The following is a 22,997-nucleotide window of genomic DNA, read 5'->3' as shown; positions in this document are numbered from 1 at the left end:
TTTTGTTTAAATATTAACTTTTATCATTAAAATGGTTTCATTCTTTATACTTGAGTGGAATAGAGGTCTTGATGTGGTCTTACTAGGAACAGCTATTGTTTACAAGGACTGTCAGCTGCTTTTATGGACTCTGGAAGCCTTTCTGATGTGGCAGCAGATGAGTTCAGTGGAGTTTAATTTGGAAGAAGAAAACATGAAAATCCCTTTTATGAGATTATTAAATGAATGTAAGTATTTAACTCATTAAGTTCTGAAATTCATAAATATACAAGTGAGAAGATTGATGGGCTCTGCCATATTCCCGGACTTCATGACTTTACATTAAGCTGGGTAGTGAGCACTGAACGTACTTGAAATTAAAGCAGCAAAACACATGGAAGTACTGTGTTTTAGAAAAATAAGTTATATCTGCCCTTCTTTATTGAGCAGAGACATTTTACAGTCCCAGGAATAAGGTGCATCACTTATGTTTCTGGGTTATATGTTGTTCAATTTTATGTTAATTATTTTTAAGGTAGCTGAAAATGAAATCGCTTATCATGTAACTACCCCTATCTGTTCTGTTTTCAGAGCACCATTAACTACCAGTTCATTTCTTTCTGAGAAAATATTGCATAGGGTCCATACATGCACCATTTTCATTAGCTCAGGAGTCCATTTATGCCATGATACAGAGATTGAAGCTGTAGCCTAGTTCTATTACGGAACTGTTAATGTGTTGGGATGCAGTGCGAGTCTAGAATGGAGTGAACCAACTGTGCAATAAATAAGAGAAGGGGCTATGTTATACTCATTTTTTTCCCCTAAAGGCAATAATGCCACAAATGGCTTAAGCTACTTCACTCTGCAAACTGAAGGCTGAACATGAGCATAGCTATCAGTGGCCTCTCTACTCCATTTGGTTGCCCGATTTTTCAGGCTGGCCCTTCTTATAGATGGCCCAGGGCCAGTCTGGTTTTCATGGCTTCAGTTAAGGTCAGAGGTTCTATTATATCAGTTACATCACATTCATGGACCTATGTTGAGGATGATGGTACTAAATTATACACTGCTCTTCTCTGGAAGGCATCCAACTTGTGTGCCATGGAAGGAAATGGGAGTGCTAAGAGCTTTAGGGCTTCTGCATGGGCAGCTTGTTGTTTGGATGAGAGATTTCTGGGTGACCTTAGCAAAATATTGTTTTACTGCCCAGCGAGGTTGTGAGTGCTCCATCCCTGGCGGTGTTCAAGGCCAGGTTGGATGAAGCCTTGTGTGGGATGGTTTAGTGTGAGGTGTCCCTGTCCATGGCAGGGGGGTTGGAACTAGATGATCTTAAGGTCCTTTCCAACCCTAACTATTCTATGATTCTATGATGCACAAGGAGGAAGATGTTCACTTCCTCAGTTCTTTTCCTAGGAGTCTGATAAATCTCACAGTGGGTAAAGCTGGTAGTAGTCTGGTGTTAGAGAGGTGAGCTAGACCTACTAACCTGATGCTTTTGAGCCTGTAAAATGTTCCTTTACACAATCTAACTTCTTTGGTCGATCTGTTAGCTTGTGCTTCAGAGAAATGAAGCAGCAGAACATGACACCTTCCATGTAGGCAGCCATAACTCTGCCTGGATGCCCTGTTCCTTCTTCTTGTGGAGACTTAATTGCCTTTATGAAGTAAAGCTACTGAAAAAAAACCCTTTCCAGGTGCTTACACATTCAGTGTTCATTTAGCTTCATTGTATAAAATGGATAATCCTTTATTAAGAATTACCGGAAAATCAAGGGATGAATGCCAAACAAACACCTACAATGTGATGATATTCGGGGATAAACCTTTCCTGTTTCCTACTTAAAGTTCATTGCTGGAGGTAGGGAGGTACTGGCTGGTTCAGCTCCATTGGAAGCATTGAACGAGTTCTTCCCTCTCAGGAAAGTATTTCAGAAAGACTGCAGCTAGCATTTGTCTGTATGGTTTGCAAGAGTAAGAGGCTTTACACTTAAATCTAAGCTATATGGTTTTCCTGCCCTATTTTGCATTGTATACAGAAGATAGAGTTAAATAATTATTAACAAGAAAATTGGAGCTTAGAAGACTTAAAAGGAGCAGCTGTATTTTTGGGAGACTTAGGCTACATAGTGCTTCAGGACGAAAGTCATAACCTGTTACTGACTGGCACTTGACCACTATGAAGTGATATCTGTTGTTCATGCATGAATCAACTGCTTTTTCATAGGCAGTGACTATATAAAAAAAACACTGTTTGTAGAAATTGTAGATACAAGTATGGAGAATGTGCAGTCTTCAAGGATAGTAAAGACTACTTCCACTGATTGAGTTTTAGGACTCTAAATAGCTGATAAATGGGAGAAATAGCTGACCACATTATCTCATCCCAGTCTACCCCCCTTCCTTTCCCTCAAGCATGCATTGGAGGGCCAGTAGAGATCTTCACTTGCCCTCTTGCCATGATGCCAGCTATAGGACTCTGGTTTTTAGTGAAGCTTGCTGCAGTTATTTTTGTCATTTTGACCCTGAGGTCTCGAACAGCTCAGGTTATTTTCTGTGTGAATCCTGGTTTTGTGTTTTGTAACCTCTAAGGATACTGTCAATCTATTTACTATTATCTTTATCACCAAGCTAATACTGTCAGTTATTGCCTGTCATAGTTTTTCTAATGTAATATTTGGAGCTTACTAAAACATTAACATGGAGATTATGTCATACTTTTTTTACAGGTTTTGACTTGGCCTGTCAGCCTATAATCTTCATGATAAATCATCTGCCTCCTGTTGTCATTACACTTCTTCCTGTTTTCTTATGATTTCTAATACTAGATCTGCCAGAAAAGAATAGAGAAAGGCAAAGAAATTGTGCTTCTGGGATGAAAGATTGAAAATTTTAGATATAACAGATAAAACGGAAAATAAATAGGAGGAAAAATCAAGCAGAAAGTAGAAAGGTGCAATACAATGGTGGAATTAAAATTATAGAGGGAAAACATTGACACCATTCTATGTAGAGCAGTGAACACCACTGTGTTCCCTTTTATTTTGATGTAAAGTGAAGGATTTTTTATTCTTTTGTTTTTTGTAGAGATAGATACTGTCATTTTGCTCCAGCTGATGTATTTCTAAGAGGACATTAATTGAAAGCAAACAATAACAGAAAATGTTGTAGTAACTCCATCAGTTAGGTAATTTAAGAGGTATTAGTATGCTGGCAAGTTTTTAGGCTGCTAGAATGTCTTCAAGTAGACCATGAATGAGTATGTTCTAAATTGCCTTTTGATTTTATGCAGTTGCAGCTTTGGCTAATTGTACCACTGGAGAAGCTGGAGTTTTTGCAAAGCAGCGTTTGACTGGCACTAACTAGTACCAGCTTAATAATCTTCCGTGTTGAAAAGATCTTTAGAATAAGCTATTCACTGTTTTCTAGCAAGTCCCATGTCCCAGTGAATGTGATTGAAACATACCATATGAAATGGCCTGAAGTAGAAAACAAAACGTAGGCTCTTGAATAGAGTAGCAAGGAGATGGAATGAGAAAGGATAGCATAAAATCTGGTAAGACCAACTCTTACCCTCTCCATTTCAGGTATAAACAGCCTTCTAGTATAATAAGGGTACTTGGATTTCAGAACACTGTCTATGATCCAACATCCCTCTCGTTGACAAATGGCTGTGTGTTTTAAGAATTGTAGATTTAAAAGCCTTAAAGTTTTCTCCAGTTTTGGCTGTACTACCTTTCTTCTCTTCTGAGAACAACCACAAGAACAAGTCATAATTTCCAAGCTGCATCACTGTTTCCCAGGTAACAACACAGGAAATCACTGCATCAGTCACAAAGCTCTCTGTGGAGCCTATGACAAACAGGCAAATTGCTTTAAACCCAGCTTTTTCAAAATGAACTGTAGTTGAGGCAAGGGTACATACCAAGCAGAAGTAACAGATAACAAACCCAAAGTTTACATATGCTTCTGACTGTAGTGCATTCAAACAGCATCTTCTGTTTCCTGCAGCATCTTCTTAAAACTCTTAGATTCATTTCCAAGCATCTTCACCCCTGTACTTTCTCTTCAGCAGTTGGCTGCCCAAATAGGCAATCAAAATATGGTTAATCTTCTTGTATTTAATATACCACTTTGTTCCTGTTCTGTCTTCTAGTAGACTTGTTTGAATTAATTGTGCTTCAACAGGCAGAATTGAAATGCATATTAGTGTAAAAAAAAAGAGATACCTGCTCTCGTTTCCTGAAACTTTTAAATATAACTCATAATATCAAATATGTATTGCACTTAATAGTGAAAAAGCTCAAATAACTTAATACTAATAGGAGTAGTGACGAGTTGAAGTGTTTGTGCCATGTTAGGTTATGTTTCTTGGCACAATTTGTAAACTGACCACAGCAAAATCAAGCAACTTCATGTCAGAAAAAAATAAATGCCATCATAGTCATACGTTAGGCTGAAAAGCACAAAGTCATATGGGTTTAAATGAAATTCCACTCATTTTAATTTGAATGAGTAGAAAGGTAGCCAGAGGTGTGTTAATGCATCACAACTGCTGTTGAGTTCCTGAAAGATTTCAACCGTGAGGGACAGCAGCTTTTAAAAAATTCAGTCTAGGTTCTTACATAGCTTTGAAAATTTCAGCCTTTTTCTTTATAATAATGTTTTTACCAACACTGTGTTGGAAAGGCATCAAAAAGAAAACTCTTACTTTATCAAGTTGTAAGAGTTAATCCAAGTAAAGGTAGCTAATGCGTTGAAAGGTTAGCTGGACCTTTTGAAGTGACCTTGTAGCAGCTCTAGTATCTCTTCTGGAAACATCTTTGAAGCATGATTTTTCTCCCGTCTCTTTTACAATTAAAAGGTATGGGTTTCATTGAATTTGTCATTAAAATAATGACAAATTTTTCTTCTGAGCTGCAGGGAAAGGCAGGCGTAATCTTTAGCTAGATACATCAGACTCCTGTTGCATATAATATTGCATAGTACCAGTGTTTTTTTTCCCTCTGCCAAGCATAGGAGAAGGGAGATAGCCCTTAAGCAAAGGTTTGTGAAAATTCCTAAACAAATGTGATGTATTTGTGTGGTCTGATCTTTACTGTGTAGCTGCCGCTGTTCTCAGTACATTTATGTAGACAGTAGAACATGCAAAAGCAAAGTTTGAGGCGAGTGTTCAGCTCAACATTATTCCTTGCTAGATGAGCTGGAGTAGCAGTGACTGTTTATTCCAACTCAGAATTGGAGCATTCTGGATCTTATAGAGCGCATGGAAATAACAACTGAAGCATAGGACTGTCTGAATTTTAATGTAGATGGCAGCAAGAAACTCCAACCTTCAAGTTCTGCCAGAGCAGTTTTGCATTTGGAATTGTGTACCTCAGAGTTAGTAACTGTTGCCTGCAGTTAGTTACTACTGCCTGGAGGTTTTTGTGTTCGTTTTAAGAACCAGTCTCACTGACTTTTAACTCTGATAGTTTGGGTTTTGGTGGGTTTTTTTCTTAGGTTCATCTGGGGTTTTTTGTTTGGTTTTGTTTGGTTGGTTTTGGTTGTGGGAAACTTTTTGGATATGAACAGATAAATCATAGAATATGTCAACAAACATTTCTGAAAGGAAAGGTTTCATCTTGCCTAGAACTCCTAACACCTAACAGCTTTGATCACTGGTGTGTTAAGTAATATTTTAAAGAGATTGCTAATGTAGTTTTATAAGCTCTTCTGTTTTTTCAGCTATTTGATGTCTAAATTAAGGCAGTAGCAGAAGTGCAAAGGGGAGAGCTATGTAGTCTTTGCATAAGGAATTGTGAGGAAGAAATATCTGTAAATAATAACCTGTATTCCAGTGTTTTCTGATGTCTTAGCATGCATCGAAAAGGTATTTTTTTTTTCCTCAATAGAATATTTCTGAGTGTGGGGTAAATTATTCCTGTGAAATCAGGGTAGCAGTACACAAAAGTAAATTAAGCTCCATCAGAGGCTGACGTATGTTGCTTCATATATGCCAGAACTGTCTGCTCTATAGGGATTCACTGAATAGAGCTGCCTTTCTGTACTGCTTTATGTTTCATCTGAAGAACACCACATGTGCATTCATTGCATTCACATTTGCAGTCAAGCTAACTTCATTTATTCACTGCACTTAGTGAATGCAAAGATAAGAATTTATCAACCTTAATTTAAAATCGCAATAAAGGTAGAGTTGTGGTGAGATGTTAGAGCTGTTTAAAATTACTCTCTGTATAAAACCACAGATTTGTATAGCAAGAGTAAGATTTTGTAGAAAAAAGAACATTTAAGAGAGTATCATCTTTCCTGGTTTTGTCTTGGCTGTGTTAAAACTACCACAGTGGTGGTAGCTCTTTTCAGACTAAACCAAAGGTTTATGACACATGGATGTTTGGGGAGTAAGAACTTCTCATCTTCCTTCAGTGTGGGGGTACCTGGGCCCCAGCAATGTTGGGTATGCTGGCTGTGGTGCTCAGGGACTCTGCTCATCCTCACAGTAGCAAAGCAAAAGCTACCCTCAGCGTTGCTTACTAAGTTATTTCTCCGTTAAAATGCAGGAGAAAATCAGACCCACTCCATTATCTTAGAGCTAAGAATGTGTGAGGAAAATCTACCATTGGTTTCAGGGAGCTTTAACTTAACATAATTACAACATGGTCATTTTAAGAACAAGAGAAGGCTGTTCTCATAAGATGAAGAAGTAGCCAGTAATCATATGTTAAGTGCAAAGAGAATAAAAGGATTAAAGTGAGAGGAATGTGGGGTTTTCCTCATTAATGTGTGTCAGGTTTGTGTTGTTTGGGTTTTGTGCTGGATTTTTTGTTGTTATAGTTTGGGAATTTTTTAGTTAATTTCCTAAAGCTCTTTTTAAAATGGCTATAGTGCTACACCTGAACCTTTTAATTACTTCAAAGAGAAATGTGTCAGAACTTTGCACTTTCAGCAAGCTTTTCTTCATCTTGCCAGCCTTATGTTACGGATGAACATACTTTAAGGAGAAGAGCTGTGGGGTGGATTTTAAATGCTTTCACCTTCATTTGGAGAAGGAGGGAGAACTGTGTAAAATGGTCATACAATTTTTAGTGTAATTTACAGCCCGTCTAGTACCTTGATTTAGGCAACAACAGAAGCATAGATACAGCTATGAGAATGGAGTTTCCACGCTGGGATGTCGAACCAGCAGCCTGTTAGGAATGCTGGAATTTTTGTCTTTTACACCTTTGTGTAATTACCCTTGTAGTTTCACATAGCCTTAATTTTGGTGCTGTGGAGATACAAGTAATATGTGACAATATTGATGTTGAAATAATTGCCTTGCATTGGATGAGAAGGTACCCTGAAGGGCAGTGCTTGGTGATAATTCTTGTGCTTATATTAAATGTACGTATTGGCTTAATGGGATGCAGCAATTGTTTATGAAGGACTTGATCAAACACATTGTTACAGTGTGACCTGGTTTGTGTTTTCCGTCACCAACCAGATCCAAAGATGGTAAATATGTGTGTGTAAAGCAATAACCTTTAGCATTCTTTGATCAACATTCAAGTGAAGTTCAGGCAAGTATATTTCACAGTCTGAAAAGTTGAATATGTTTTGTGTGATGCTTTTTTTCCCTCAGTACTCATAATCGCCTGCAGTGATAAGCATGAGTAAATACTACTGTTCAATGTCTATTAAAATGAAAAAAGTAGACAGAAGTTCAATAGTTAAGTTTGCAGTCTAAGACTTTACTGCTGACTGCAGCATTTATTCTAGCGGTTGACCATCTTACATTTCCAGGCCTATAGTTTGTGGTTCTTGGTGGTTCTTACTTTACATGACTTCATCTGATGTTTTGTTTTGTATTCATCACTGTACCTCAGTAATGAAAATTGAGAACTCCAGAAGAGCAAGCTGTTGCTGCTCTGCATTTTGACATTCCTTTTGGTTATTTGTTTCAGCCCTTTGTTCTCCTTACTTGTTTTCAGGTTTTACTGAGATATTTTTTACTGAAATGTGATGGCCTGTTATCTATGTTGAGATTTATTCAGGATAAATATAAAAGATATGCTCTACTACATGTTCTGAATAATCTGACAACTGCTTGTATGTTTTCTGTTTGGGGTTTTTTTTTTTTTTTTTTGAATACTTAGAATTTTGTAGTCCATGGTGCTGAACAGAAATATTTATGTGGTAAATTGAGTGTATCCTGCACAGTGTTTCCCGTTAGAGTCTTCACGTGAGCAGTACCGCAGTAGCTCATGGAGGTTTTTTTTCAGCATGAAGTGTGGCTGAAGTTAGAGCCATCACAGGATCTCCAGAATTTCAGAAAATTGAGTTTTGCAGCCTTGCTGATGAGGAGTAAGATTCTTTCTGCCAAGAAAATAGAAGGAGATATGTGTCAGGAACAGTAACATGGGAGAGTTGGGCATGTTGTTGTGCTTCTGTAGAGGAAAGGACAGTTAGTGTCTTTTGCATGAGAGGTGCTGCATCCCCAGACACTCTCCATCCCCTTATGCAGGCTCACCCCTTCTTTTATGTCTGGGGACCAGATATCCCTGAACTCTGGCATGGGGTAAGGAAACACCCCTAAGCAATGCTTCAGTTTGCCTATGACATAAGTTTTCTCTGGTTAAAATCAACAAAGTGTGCTTTAGAAACTTTCGTCAGCATGAATTAACCTGACAAAAATCACCTTGGTTTCATTCTGCTGGTACCTGGAAAAATCCCATCTGTTTTAGGGCTTGTGAAGCATGCTGGAGGAGGAAGACTTGGTGAAGAACCCGAACACAAAATAGCAGGCTTCCTTTTCCCCATGTCATGTTATCAACAAGGCTGATGAAGGAAAATAGGAGAAAAGGCTTTGCATTTTGTCAGTTAGCGATTAGATTTAGTAAGTTCTACCAGTACTTAGATGGATTCGTATTAAAAATGAAGCCCAAAGGATTCCTCTAAGAAATCTTGGTATGTGCAAGCAGTGCAGCACCTGGCTTACTAATTGAATAATAGCCAGTAAAAGGACTGATGCTTTGCTTTGGGTATCAGTGAACTTGCTTTGCTTCCCTGTGATTAGCTGTGTGTCAGCATGGACAAAATATTTGAACGACAGAAGAATGGGAGGAACGATTCAGAAGCAATAAAAACAGAAGCAAATTTTCTAGACTGCTGAAGTGACTAAGTGAAGTGTGAGGTAAAACTTGATAAATGGAAGTGAAAGGAAAACATTTAGATTGGAATAGCAACTGCGTAATTGAACTGGGGAAGAATAAAAAAGGGTCTCTTCATCAAGAAAAAGCAACAAAATGTAGCAAGTTGCCAAGTTCTTGAAACATAATTCTTGGCAGTTTTATTTTTACAATGTGCAGTAAACTGTAATTGTGATTGTAGTTTCTGGAGTTGTGGAGGATTAGAGCACAACATGCATGGCAGAAATTGCTTTGTTCTTTTAGGTGGTGGGTAGCTTTCTCTGAATCCTGTTCTGTAGATTAACCCTGGTGCTACTATAAGAAAAAAGTCAAAATAGGAAGGTTAACACAGAGTGGAGTTTTAGGCTTAATTCTCTTGTATGAAAGTGTGTTTTATGGATTCCTAAAGGAGTACATAACTGAATGATTGGGATGATTAGTTTCAGTAATTTTATTTGTAACTTACCCCTTTTAGTATTCTTCTCTCCTAAAAGTACAGTGCTAATATTGGAACAGTGTAAGAGATATTATTTATCTACATATTTTTACTCTTAATTGTTTTAATGCTGTATTATTGATCTCACAGACAGCAAATGTTGGACTTGAAACCTAATGTGCTCTTATAGTACTTCAGAAAATACTTCTTCAAAAAGAAAATATGTGTATGAGCAAATTATATACCTTAGTCCAACGCTTGAGGTTATTTTCCACAGAATGAAAAAAAACAAGGCTTAATTTTGTTCTTGTGAGAGCTCTTACAAATGTAAAATATGTCATGAGGCAATTACAAGAATCACAGAAATGTAATGGTTTGTCTATTGAATGTTTAAATGAGGTGCAAAAAGCAGTTCCTTAATAGTAAAAATAGGTTCCCTGAAGGCTCTGTATGTCTTTCTGGGTTTATTTATTATTCGAGCCTTATTGATCTGAACAGAATTACATAAACATTCTGGCTATTCTCCTTGAGCTGTAGTACAAAATTACCCATATAATTCATAGTACTGCTATGCAGTATTTTGAAACTGGGAGGAAACATTTACACGTCATCCTTGGAACAATTTGTGTTCACTGAATTACTAGTGAAATTTTATATAAGTTCTTAATGTGGGTGGTATGCTGTGAGTTGGGTGCTAGTAGCTTCCTAGTGCTGTGGAGGGGAGTATGGTTACCTATGCCACCTTTGGGGTGTTTGCTTGGTTTTAGGGTAAAGGTTAAATGATATGGAGAAGCATAAAGTCCCTATTTCCAACGCTAGTGTTTCTGTACCTCCCTCTATGTTTATGTGTACCCTGTACAATTATCTGATACAGGCATTTATAGACACATTCTGGTTTTAAGTCCTGGGTCAATGTTACATGAGGAAAACTGTACGTTCACTGATATTATCACGCCTTTATTGGGTATAAATGAATCAGAACATACTGACAGTGGTATGTAATCAGTGGGTTTCAGTAATTTCTGCTTTCAGAAATGTTTCCTGATGAAACCACAACAGGACCTCACTCCTTTGTTAATTTCTGCTGTTGTAAGAATCTGTTACGTGAACTCAAATACAATTCAGACTTCTGCTGCACTTAATCAGTGCAGCAGTTTGCAAGATGTGCAATGGTAGGTGGAGTTGTGGATGGTAGCCAGTTAAGCTTGGTATGCTTACCATGTCAGTGCATTTTTGGAAAGTTCTTTCAACTACTTTGGAGAGTTTATACTGTTAAATAGATGCTTGTGCTTGTCCCAGAGGTGGCTGCATCTCAGGGAGATGTGGCATGATGCTGATGTAGTCCTTAATAATCTCTTAGAAATCCTTTGCCACAAAGCCTGATTTCTTTAAGATGATGTGAAAGATGACTAAGATTAAAGCATTCTGTTGTCCCAAGTAATATTTATTTATTGTGTCCTTCTGCATCTTAGTTTTACTGCTTGAAATTCTAAAACTTAGTTACAGGTCAGACTCAAAACTGAAACCCGAAAGGTATAGAAGCTAGAATTTTTCCTTTTAAAAGTGTGTTACCTATTCCTTGAAATATGGATGACTGCATGCACTTCATGCTGTGAATTTAGGGCCTGTATATTGCCAAAACAGCTAGTAAAGTATATGCCACTAATACATGGGGTAAAATAAGGATATATTAGGGACATATCTTGACTTCTGCAGTGCAAGAGAACTGAGCTTTGTCTGTCGTTATGGATGGAGAGACACCTGCAAATATGTTCAGTGGGGATGTTTTTAAAATACTTTATAATATTTATTTTAGATGGCTTATTTGTGTGTCAAGTGCTGTTAAACAATGTTGGAATGAATATTAGTAATGTAAGTGTGAGTTTATGTATGAATGTATTAGAAATCTTAGCATGAAAAATCAATAGTTTATAGCTGTGTTATAAAAGCCATTTGGCACTGGGTAAGCAGAGAAGGCTGTGCATTGAAAAGCATTTATTTTCTAGGTAATGCTCTCTAAACAGCTCCATCTTGTGACTGTCTTCTAGGATCCACCCCGGTGTACTTAATGCCCATCTTGCAAGGTCAAGCTTTGCATTTCCATTTGCAAAAAAACGCAGAAAGCCAAAATTTTTGTTTCCTTGCCTGCAGTATTGTTTTATATCCCTTGTGCTATTTAGAAGTTACAGTCTTACATCCATGGAAGTGTATCTTTAAGCTTTGGGTGTATGAATTCTGGAAATCAGATCAGGAATGTTGATAATAGGCTCTGGATGATTTAAGAGAGAATGTCAGAATAGAACACTGCAGTGGGATAGTGTCCTCCCATTTCTAGATGAATGTCTTGGCATTCCCGTGGTACTCATAGGAAATAAACGTTTAGGTGAAGCTGAGACATTTATTTTCAAACTGGGAGTCATTTATCCTGCTAAAGCATTGTATTGCAGGGGCTCTGTTTCCGTTATACCGAACAGTTGATGATGAAAGATGCTGTCTTTTGGTGGATATTGATATTGTAGAATGACAGTTGATCTTCATGTGACTTTTATGCAAAATATGCATAGGTAGTTAGATTAAGAGAAATGTTTTTTCCTAATTGTCTTGAGTGACAGATGTGCTTTTTGCCATTCAAAATTGCTTTGTCAGGATATAGTAAATTCTATAGTAAATTCAATGTGCATTTGTCACAATGATTGAAGTATAATTAGAAGCATCAAAGCTGTGTCATTTAATGGTGAACAAAAATATTTACTATAACTGTAGCATGCAGTAGAGACATCCTGTCACTTACTGCTTTCAGTAGTGGCTTTCAGTAGTTCACAAATAGCTTGAGCCCTTACTTTCAGCTGAAAAATTACAGCAAAGTCAGGGTTGCACTTCAGCCTGTGTGAGTTTTGATTTCAGAGCCAGACAGGCCATATCCAGCCACATCATATTAAATCTGCTCCAAGTCAACATGTAGCTTAAGTGCTTCTGTTGCTGGTGTCTGAAGGCAGCCAGACATAACTCAGTGTAACTTCTGTCCCATGGAAAATTGTAGATTGAGTCCTCTTGGAGCAACTTTTCTTGACACTTGGAGAGGAGATTATTAGTAACAGCATGGGTTTATCAAGAGTAAATCATGCCTCACCAACCTATCTTCTATGATAAAATAACTTAATTTGTGGACAAAGCGAGAGCAGTGGATGTCACTTCCCTTGGCTTCAGCAAAGTGTTCGTCACTGTCTCGTGAAATCCACTCATATCCAAGTTCGTGTGCTGCAGTCTGGGTAGATAGACAAATAGGTGGGAATGATCAGGCTCAGAGCACGGTGGTCTGTCTGTCCTGTTCTGTCTCGGTGAAGTGCCAAGTAGAGTACTGCCAGTGTTTGACCTGGTCCTGTCCTCCTTAACATCCATAGCAGTAATCTGGTGGAGGTTAATGAGTACGCTTTAATGGAGTTTACAAATGAAACCAAATTGGAAGAGCTAGTCATTATGCTGAAAGGCATGACTGCCCTTCAGAGGGATCTAGACAGGCTACAGTTTCATACCAAGGGTAACTTTCAAAAAGGCACATCCAATTGTACCAGAAGGATGTGCTATGTAGAAAGTGGCCTACAGAAGTTGTACAGTTAGTTTCTTGGGTTTTGGGTTGGTTTTGTGGTGGGTTTTTTTTCTATAAAGAATATATTGCCAGATGGAAGGGTAGGCTTCCATCCAGGAAATGCCACTCTGCTGTACCAGTAATTTAAGAAAACTAAGAAATCCTGCAGGATTCCTTTTCAGAAATATACTCTAAATACATATGAAGCTTCTTTATTTTTTAAAAGGCCTTAAATATTGCATAGGGTTATTAATATACCAATTGCTTTAGAAAGGCTACATTTCAATATTCAGTGTTGATATACTGAAGGCAAGACAAATAATTATTCACTGGAAGCATATGGCACTGCTTACTTTATAACATTCTCCTAATTAATGTATCTGTAAAAAGATGACTATTGAAATGTAGATAGTAACTCTGGTTGTTAAAATCCTAATTACAGCAGTGTTAACAGCAGTGTGGGTAGTACTCTTTTATTATTAGTTCCACATCTGAGAATCAGTTGGTTCACTTTTCAAGGCATTTACACACCAATTTCCATGCTTTTTTTTTTTTTTTTTTGGAAGTGAGTGTGTATATTGACTAATGAGCCAGCTAAAGCATTTTTGTAAGCTGACTGTTGATGTTAGCAGAAAATTGAGTGTTCATTTCCAGTTTAAGGCTGTGGAATATACTGAGTTTAGGAAAATAAACCATGTTACTTGATTTAAATGTGTAGATATTGAAAATGAATTTACACAGTGCTGCGTTAGAGAAAGTGGGCAATTTAAAGAATACAGGCTTTCAGTCAATTTAATCCCAAGGTTAGTGCACAGTTGCAGATTTTGTAAATTAAAGATACAGGGGAAGAAGGAATAACAGTTTGTAACAACTGGCTTGATACATTTCCAGTTGGTAACAACTGTTCCTTGTAGGGATGATTGGGGGAGGAAGAGGCGGACTGGAGCTATCAGTGGTGTCAAGTCTACTCCTTTTGTAAGGAGCCGAGACAAACGCAGGTAATGGGAAAATAATAAAAGAGAAAATAAGCAATTTTTTTTTCTTTTCATTCAGACTCGTGCTGTAGTAACTACTGCTGGCGAAACACGGGTTCAGTTCACAGTCCTGTCAGAAATTTTGTAACCTGACAAACTTGAATGAATGTCAGACTGTTTAGGTTAGTGCTCTTGATGGCCTCGTTGGTCACAGGCTCAGAGCAAATATTGTGAAAGATGGTTTTGTCTGGATAAACCTGACACTCGCTAAACAAAAGGCAAATAAAGGATAAAAGGGCAGAGAAGAGGTATAGAAAGAAAATGGACAAAGAAGGGAAGGTAAACCAGAGTGATATTTTTAGGTCTTTCTGACTTCTAATTGCCATGAGTGTGATCTGTTCACACAAGCTGTTTTGATCGAGAGAGTGGTGATTCTAAGGGTGTTATGAAGAATCCAAGGAGACTTGGGGAATGGCAACTATGCTGATCATGCTTTCCAAATGATTCCAAAAAGAATTAATGTATAATTTGCTATATGTTACCTTTGCAGGTTGTGGCCCAGTGTGGGACCTAAATCATAGATGCCCAGTTCAGATTCCATGCTCTTCTGTTTAACATTGTTTTGTGGCTTGTGTATGCAGTACCTTCCTTGCTTCCAGCTGATATAGCTTATGTGAATTTTAATGATTTCAAATATGTTTCTGTGATAATTACTTTATAAAGATTCCATGGGTAGAGGTGCCAGAAGGAAACTGATGACTGAATTGATTGAAAGAAAATTATCAGAACAGCTGGCAGCAAAAATTAATTTTGGTCAAAATTCCTTTAATATTGAAGAATGAGCATCACTGGGGTAACACCTGGCTATTCAGTGGGTATATTTGATAATGTGATTAACAAAGAGGTTGTACATTTTGTTAATATTTATAGTATCCCCTTCCCAACACAAACTCTTCCTTTCTCTTCTTTTTTGCAGTCTCAGTGACTGTCATTTCATAAGATCCTTTCTTTTGGGCTTCAGTGCCACTGAAGAGCAGACAATATTTAATGACCTTCTGCATCAGCAGTTTCATCTCTTGAGAAATTAAAATTGATCTGTTTTATCTTCGATATTGAAAATCTAAAGTGGACTCTTTCTTCCTAACTTATTTTAATAGTAGCAGGATAACAGTTCTCAAGTACATTGTAGAGTTAAGGCTACTTTAAAATAAACTCTGTTAACTAACATGGGCAGAAAAAAGTGCCTGTCACTAGATAGTTTAAACTGTGTCCCTGCAGAGAATTAATGCGTTTTGTTGTCTCTGTAATATTGCAGGGGTTCTGTCTGTGTAAAGGTAAGAAAGAAAAGTTTTCAGCTGACTCCTTGTTCCCCTGTGTATTTCATAGGATCTAATTCCTGTTTATTCTTATCTGCCCTGTCTTGGAAAACTGCCAGGTTAATCTATAGCTGTAAGAAATGTTATGCTTGTCCTTAAAGGGTGAATTAGTGTTTGACCTCAAACACCCTACTGTTTTCTGTGATAGACTGCAACTTTCTGTTTATTATTTTAAGAGATCAATAGGAACATTAATTCTAAGAGGAAGCTCAGACTCTCTGCCTGAAGTTAAATTTGCCAGGTTTTTTAATTACTTTTATTCTCCCGTAAGGTTGAAATTTCTTTAGGAGACTTCAAGACAGGGAAGTAATTCACTGGAGAAAAAGCAAATGATGCAGAAAATGCCAATATCAATTTCCTAAATAAGTCATAACTTGAATGCCAAGTATCTTATTTCTGGCACTAAGTAATAACATGAGTAATCTGATCGGAAGGCACATTTTACGAACTCATGATTTAACTTAGGTGACTGGTATAAATTAAACCTATCTGAGCTGGGTGAGATAATGTCCTGACCACAAAAAAAATCAAAACCAAAGACCTTTACCTCAGAGGAACTAATGTTTGTATCATGATTTGTATATTAACAGCGTTATCAACAAGGCTGAATGGCCAAGTGCTGCAAATTTGTTTAGGGACATTTCCAGTTGTATTTCTATACTTAGATTTGATGTTGGATGGAATCTCAAAACAGGCCTTTAAATTGAAGAAGCTAGTTAACACAAAATAAAAATTCTTTTGTCTTTAGCTTCAACCACTTCATACATTATTCAGTTTAGAAGTGCAGTCCATTGCCTTCTCCTAGCTCTGTTTTCCTCACCAGGTTTTGTTTTTTCAGTTCCTGCTTGCTACTTTTCTCTGTTTAGCGTATTTTGTCGTACAAACAGACGTCTAAAGTCTTTTGTATTTAGAAGAATACTTTTGTATTTGTGCGCAGAGGATCTTTATCCTCCAATAAAGAAGGTGAAGTCTTTTTTGGGTTATGTTAATAATCCTTTACGAGGGAGAGAAGCCATTCTTTGCTAAAAGAATCTTTTGCTGGTTTATTTTTCTGCTGCAAAACAGTGCTTTTGATATGCTTCCTATCTTTTTTAATATCTTAATCCTATCTTTTTTAATACTCATTCCATAAAAAGATGTCCCCTCCTCAGGACCCATGACTGAAGCCAGCAAATGCTAGCTAGATGGATAAAGCTTATATAAAATACTAGAAGGAAACAGGTCCAGTATGTTTATATTTACAGATAAAGATATTTTACATGTTTTACAAATTACCTTGTATTCCTTGAGTCATTGTAAAATCTATTATGAGAGGAAGAATGGACCTAGGAAACTTAAACATGAAAACTGACTTGTCTGTTAGCAGTTTATAAATGTTTATCTTCATTATTCCAGACTTTTATTTACATTATAGAAACGTGAAGTGTCTTTTACTTTTTTTTTTTTCCACTGTTTTGGGCTGTGCCTTAAAGTTTAATCATATTTCAGTTTTAAAATAGGTTGTGGTCATATTTTATTTTTGAAGGGAGTATATGTTGGATCTTTATTTTGAAGAGGACATTTATAGGTAGTTTCATTATTTTACCATCCAAGCAAAATGCCTTTATATACCCAATGTTGTTTTTTTTAAACTTTCTACTTACTGAAAATAAGTTCTATTATGAAACAGCATTGAAGTTACTAATGGCATAGTATTATAAGGGCAACAAGCCTAGTGGAAAGATATGTTGTTTTTAAAAAGAAAACATAACTAGGCTTTTGGAAAATAATCCTGGTTATATACATGCAGCAACAAATACAGTTCAGGACTTTACATGTTCGTCCCACAGGAATAAATCAGAACAAATGGCAGCTGATTGGAAGGATTTGTAAGGTGTGCTAGTGCAAAAGACAGAAACTTCAGTTACCGACTTGCAACTGATAAGCATGAAGCAGAGCACAGTTGGAATAAAATGGAATTTGAGAATCAACATTTGGAAGTTTCTAGCACTTGTAAACAAGAGGTTGTATTTTGGTTTCCAGAAATACCCTAGCTTAATTGTCAGTGTGATGTGAGTGTTCTGTGCATTTAGTCTGAAGTCTTTTTTATTTATGTCTATAGAAGCATATACAAATAAGTAAACATATACTTATTTGAAGAGAGACTTTATATGAGGAAGTGTTGGTTTGGGGAGAAGAAATTTGGCATTGTTTCCTGTACCTCCTCCATCTTTCCCCAGTGACTGCAGCTTCCGTTGAAAATTAGACTCTTCAGTCATGTAATTTAAAAACCTCTACATTCAGAACAATCCATAGAGAATTTGCTCATTCTAAAAGTCAGGGACATTTGATGGCTGGTAATGTGTGCAGAGCATGGAGGGGCTGCCCTGAAGGATAAGGAGACCCAGGGCAGCTGGTTGATCTTTAGGGATGCATTCCTCAAAGCATGAGTTGGTCATTGTTCAGGAGTCAAGGACAGTGTAGATCTCATCTTGCTAATGTGTGGAATGAACCTGCAATCACCAATTATTTTCAAACAATAGAGAAGTCTTTTAATGAGCTTTATTTGAATAAAGGCAAAGTCCACAGGGACATTCCCCCTGTGGTATCGCAAACTGGTCAGAGGATGCAGCCTTTTTTTAACCCTTTCCATGTGGCGGCTTAGCCCCCTTCCCCCCCCCTTTCCTCATTGGCTGAGGTACTGAGGAGGTACAGACTTCCCAATATACCAAATACATGTTCCCCTTAGTATGTACCCTCATTTACTTTATGCGTTGTATGATCATTATTTTCTACTCTGTCCCTCCCCTAGGTGGAGAAATTAATATTCATAACCCTATGAAGCATGTGCATTTCTTCTAGCAGTACTGCTGTCGTGTCTTTACTGGTCCAGTCAGTATTGAAATGGCGAGATACTTTAAAAAATACAGAGCAGAAACACTAATATTTAATCTCGAGAGGTGTTTTTTCCCCCTTCTCCCAGTGATATGCTTCTAAATAGGGCAAGTTCTGTTTCATGGGATGCCAGAGAAGAGCATCTCATTTCTGCTTCTTGAATCAATGTGAATGGATTTGTTTTTTTGAGAATGTGTTCCCAGAACTTCTGATTTATGCCTCATACCTTAATGTTTCTAGCTAGTAGTTAATTGTTTATTCCTTTCAGTATTGCTGTAGATATCCTTGATGGATTAGGGCTTCAGTGCAAAACGTTAACATAATGTCCCATAATGATAGGGAAGAAGGTGTCCCAGAGTGATGGAAGTTGTTTTCCCTTAATGTTATTTGCTGAGACAATTTGTGTTACAGCTTTTTAAAAGCATATTCTGCTAGCCGTGCTTCAGAATCACAGCTAATTTAGAAAGAGCAGCTATAGCACTACATGTATCTGCTAGGAGAGTGAATACTTAAGCCATAAGATGCAAAAGAGACAAGAAATCTTGGAGTCCTCCTGAACAGGAGTGCCAAAGCCATACAGCTGTGCTTTGGCAAACTCAGATATAAGAAATGTTGCCATTCTCTACAGGGACAAATGGAAGATTTCTTACTCTGATTGCTCACAAGGGAGAGAGGTGACTCGCTCCTCCTCAACCAGAGCAAATCCCTGAAGTTACAGCATTTCAATGAAATATAATTCCCATTTCTTGAGCAGGCTACATAGGCAACTGTTGTAAAATACTATTTCTCTTGAGGTGGTGTTCATTGCTCTTTCAACTGAGGCTACTGCCTCCACAACTGAATTGATAGAACACTTTGCTTATTCTTAATACTCCTGCACAAACCAATGGTTTTATTTTTTACTTTTGAAACTGTTGTACTTAAGGAATAGCAGCGTGCCAAAGAGTATAGTCTAATGTATATTTCAGTTATGGTGACATGCAAAAGACATCTGGAACAATATGGAATATGTCTGTACATGGATCAGCTCATTAAAATCCAAGCCTGACCAAATTTAGATTCCATACTAAGCCAGAAACTGGTACCTTAAGTGAACAGAAAATTTAATCTGCTTTATTATTACCTCTTCTCTTTTTTTAAATTTTCAATATTTAATTTTTGTATTTGTTCTTCTACTTCTCTGACTTCCAGTTGGGTTCAGAAACAAAACAACATCCTGGGGCATGTGCCATCCTCAATTTTTACTATCTACTATAAATTTCCTTTTTCTGAGTTTTTAGTATCAAAACATATAGTGGTGATTATTTTTACGTGTGAAAGGATGATTAACTCTTTTTGCTTGGGTTGTTTTCTTACATGGGCAGAAATAGAATACAAAAAGCCATTTCTGGAGAGTAGTTGTCTGCTTTTGAATTCTGCTTATTCCGTAAGGGGAATGCATGTTGCTTCTTTAGATGAAAGATAAAATAACCTGAAACTGAGTGTACATCACTATAGTATTTGATGTTTGTTGCAGGCTTCTGGAATACCCTTGTTTAATTTACAAGTAAAGTACTTCAGGATTTCTTGTTATCGTTGTTGTGTCAATGATACAAGCTCAGCTTGAGATATAAATCAAGATGTGGTTGTTCTTGTTCGTGCGCCATTGGCAAGAAAATGTTTCTGGAACTGAGACTTAGCTGGCATCTCTTGGTATTTGGAGATGGTATCCAGCTTGCATTTCCATAATGGTACTGATGCTTCAGAGCTATTGTAATAAATAGTAAAGATGATTTTTTGCTGTTCGTGCAAACAGAGCTTGAAAACACTGAGCTGAGGCAGTTACTTCCAGGAGTCCTCCCAAAGTCTGTGGATGCTCCATCCTCCCTCCCTGCTGCCAGCGTTTGTCTGAAGGTTGGTTGGAGGGGTCAGAATCCCCTGATAAGCACATTGGCTGCTGCTGTATCAGATAGCCTAGGAAAGGTGTTTTGTTGCTGTGTCATCTGAGGACAGGTGAGTGTGGAGTTGTTTGCATGGCTGCTTTTGTTTTCTGATTTTTCACAAACTGCTGGGAATGATCAAATCATGGAAGGTTTGGGCCGGAAGTGTCCAAAAGGCTCATCCAGTCCCAACCCCCTGCCATGGGCAGGGACACCTCACGCTAGACCAGATTGATCAGAGCTGCATCCAGTCTGGCCTTGAACACTGCCAGGGATGTTCAGTCTGAAACCATAGGAGCCTGGTGATTATAGTAAGGCTTGGAGCACATGGTGCTGCCAACAGGCAGGTATTTGGGTCTACAGCTGCTTTCGGTCAAAACACAAGATTTGCATTGTGTTCCTTGGAAAGAGATTGCTTTAGCTCCCAGACTGCTCCTTGAGAAAGGGGCCTCTTAATGTTTCAGTGTGGTTGCTCTCGGGTGGCACAAAAAGGTCATCAGTCTGGTGATGACTATGGCCCATTAGTCCTTTATGAAGGTCTATATTTAGATTTAACCTCTGAAGTTATTTTAGTAATATCCTTGTTATGAAGGGTTTGTGATGGGAGTTTGGGGCATCTCTTTAAGGCTTGTGACAAAATCATAGTTAATGAACACTGAAAGAGGCCCTGAATTCTCATGGAATTTATCCTGTCACAGCAGTAGTGTTTTTTACAGAAGACCTAATGTTTTTATAAAAGCATTTTATGAATAGCTTATCAAGTATATTTTTAATTCACTAAAATATACTAGTTTCTTATTTCAATGTCTTTGTGAAGTTCTCGTGAGCACAGTGTGTAGGGTCCTTGGCATTAAATAGCTTTTTTATATATGCCTTTCAAAACAGCCGTAATTTTATATTTTTTTAGATGTTTCATAAATTGAAAACGGTATTTTTGAATCAGTTTAGGAACTTAAATAAAACTTAAAAGCAAGTTTCTTGTAGCCTTATATTTGTCTTGTGTAAACAAATATGATGCTGTAACCATTTTCTGTATGTGATACTAATTTTCTTCTATTTGACTTTCCTCCAGTGGCACCCCAGAATTTTCTTTGTTGTATGAAATTAAAATGCCACTTAACTTTCCTCTCAGACTAGCTTTTCGTTGTGTGATGCTATAAATCTGCATCATCAGTGTTCTATAATATCAAGAAAACTGAGCCATAGTTATTTATAAGTAGTTAATTATATGTAATACAGAGGCATTGGATTGAAAGATGAATACAGAATAAAGTTAAATGGTGGTGGGGAGCAGGGAACTTTTTGTCCTCTCAAATAGAGCTTGAAAAGAGCAATTGAAGCCTTGGATAATACCGTTCAACTTCCGGCAGCTTTTTCTTATATGCTCATCCTCAAAGGACATAGGAAGGAAAAAGACAGTCCCTCACATGGGACAGATTTCTTATGTTCTCTGCAAATAAGAATGAATTCTATTAACACTTCAAGATAAAAAGTATTGGTGCAGTGGGACATGATCTTTTGCACAGTAGTTGGATGCCAGTAACATTTTGTCTGTTGGTATGCTTACTTGAATTAACAGGAGTGACTGTAATATTTTGGGATATATGAATAGGTGTTTGTTTCTTTTAATAATACACTGTTACCAACAGCAAACCCAATTTGTCCTGACTTGAGCCTGTGATTGAGTTTGATCCTGCAAGCACACAAATGGTTGCAGTCACTTGACCTTGCTGAACGCTGCTCATTTGAAGTCCATGGAGTAAGTCAATAGGATCACTGAAGTGACTGGAATTTTGTTGGGGCGTTTGATTAGTTGTCTTAAGCTGTTCATATGCCATCCAAGCTGCTAAATGCCCTCATTCAAACTGCATCTGTTTCCAAACCTGGTTCACTTGTTGTTGCAGAATCAAACTCCTAAATAATAGCTTGTCAAAGGTTAATTTTCAGATCTGATACTCATGACTAAACTGTATAGCATCAATTTAAATGTCCAAACACACAAACCAGTTTGCCCTAGAAATTGAAATTAGCATGTAAACTGACAAAGTCTGTACTGACATCTAATTATGGTGCATAATAGGGTCTTGTTCCAGTGTACTAACGCCTCTCTTTTTTTTTTCAGATCTCATTAATCTGGACACATAAGCTTTATTTTCTCTTGGACTCTCATTTACTAAGGTTATCATTCTGCTTCGGAATTATGTTACGGTTGATTAGCAGTTTTTGCTGAAAACAGTTTTCTACTAGGTTAAGTAAGAATATTACCCAGGTTGTTTCTTAGGGTCCAGTGTCTAAATGAATGTAAGAACAATTTCAAAGGTGATTAATTGAAGTATCTTGTACTGTGCCTTTTTAGGTGCCACTTCCTTTTCTGTTAATGTGATTTCAGTAATAAGAGCCTTAGGGTGCCATATTTTGGTTCTGTTCATTTTATATTTCTGATTGATAGGTATTGATTTCATTTAGTGGGATATCTGCCATGCTGCTGCACTTGTGGTGGTGTGGGAGTTTCATTTTCACTTACCCTTGGAGTCTCTGAGCCTCAGTTGCAGAAGTTAAATGTCTAGAAGAGTCTGGGCTCTCTCACTTCTATGTGGGACAAAAGCAGGGATATACTGTCAATGCTTTTGATGAGAGAGAAGGGATGCTGAGAGCTAGGCGGTATTGTAAGGGACTATATGATGTA

General features: G+C 37.4%; 1 protein-coding gene across 6 annotated transcripts in view; it reads left to right on the top strand.

Annotated features, from left to right (window-relative positions):
• The window catches only part of CLSTN2 (calsyntenin 2), a 385,524-nt gene that overhangs the window by 209,798 nt on the left and 152,729 nt on the right, over positions 1–22,997 (top strand). Inside the window, exon 1 of one of the 6 annotated variants that reach the window (XM_065675432.1) lies at positions 20,236–20,285. The exons of the other annotated variants lie outside the window; for them this stretch is intronic. The gene's annotated coding sequence lies outside the window, so the exon portion shown is untranslated. Of the gene's footprint in view, positions 1–20,235; positions 20,286–22,997 lie in introns of those variants that run through there. 6 annotated transcript variants of the gene reach the window in all.

The sequence above is a fragment of the Lathamus discolor genome, chromosome 3 (genome assembly GCF_037157495.1).
Source record: "Lathamus discolor isolate bLatDis1 chromosome 3, bLatDis1.hap1, whole genome shotgun sequence".
Lineage (NCBI taxonomy): Eukaryota > Metazoa > Chordata > Aves > Psittaciformes > Psittacidae > Lathamus > Lathamus discolor.
The sequence above is the reverse complement of the archived record's forward strand: the minus strand, read 5'-3'. Positions and strand labels throughout refer to the sequence as shown.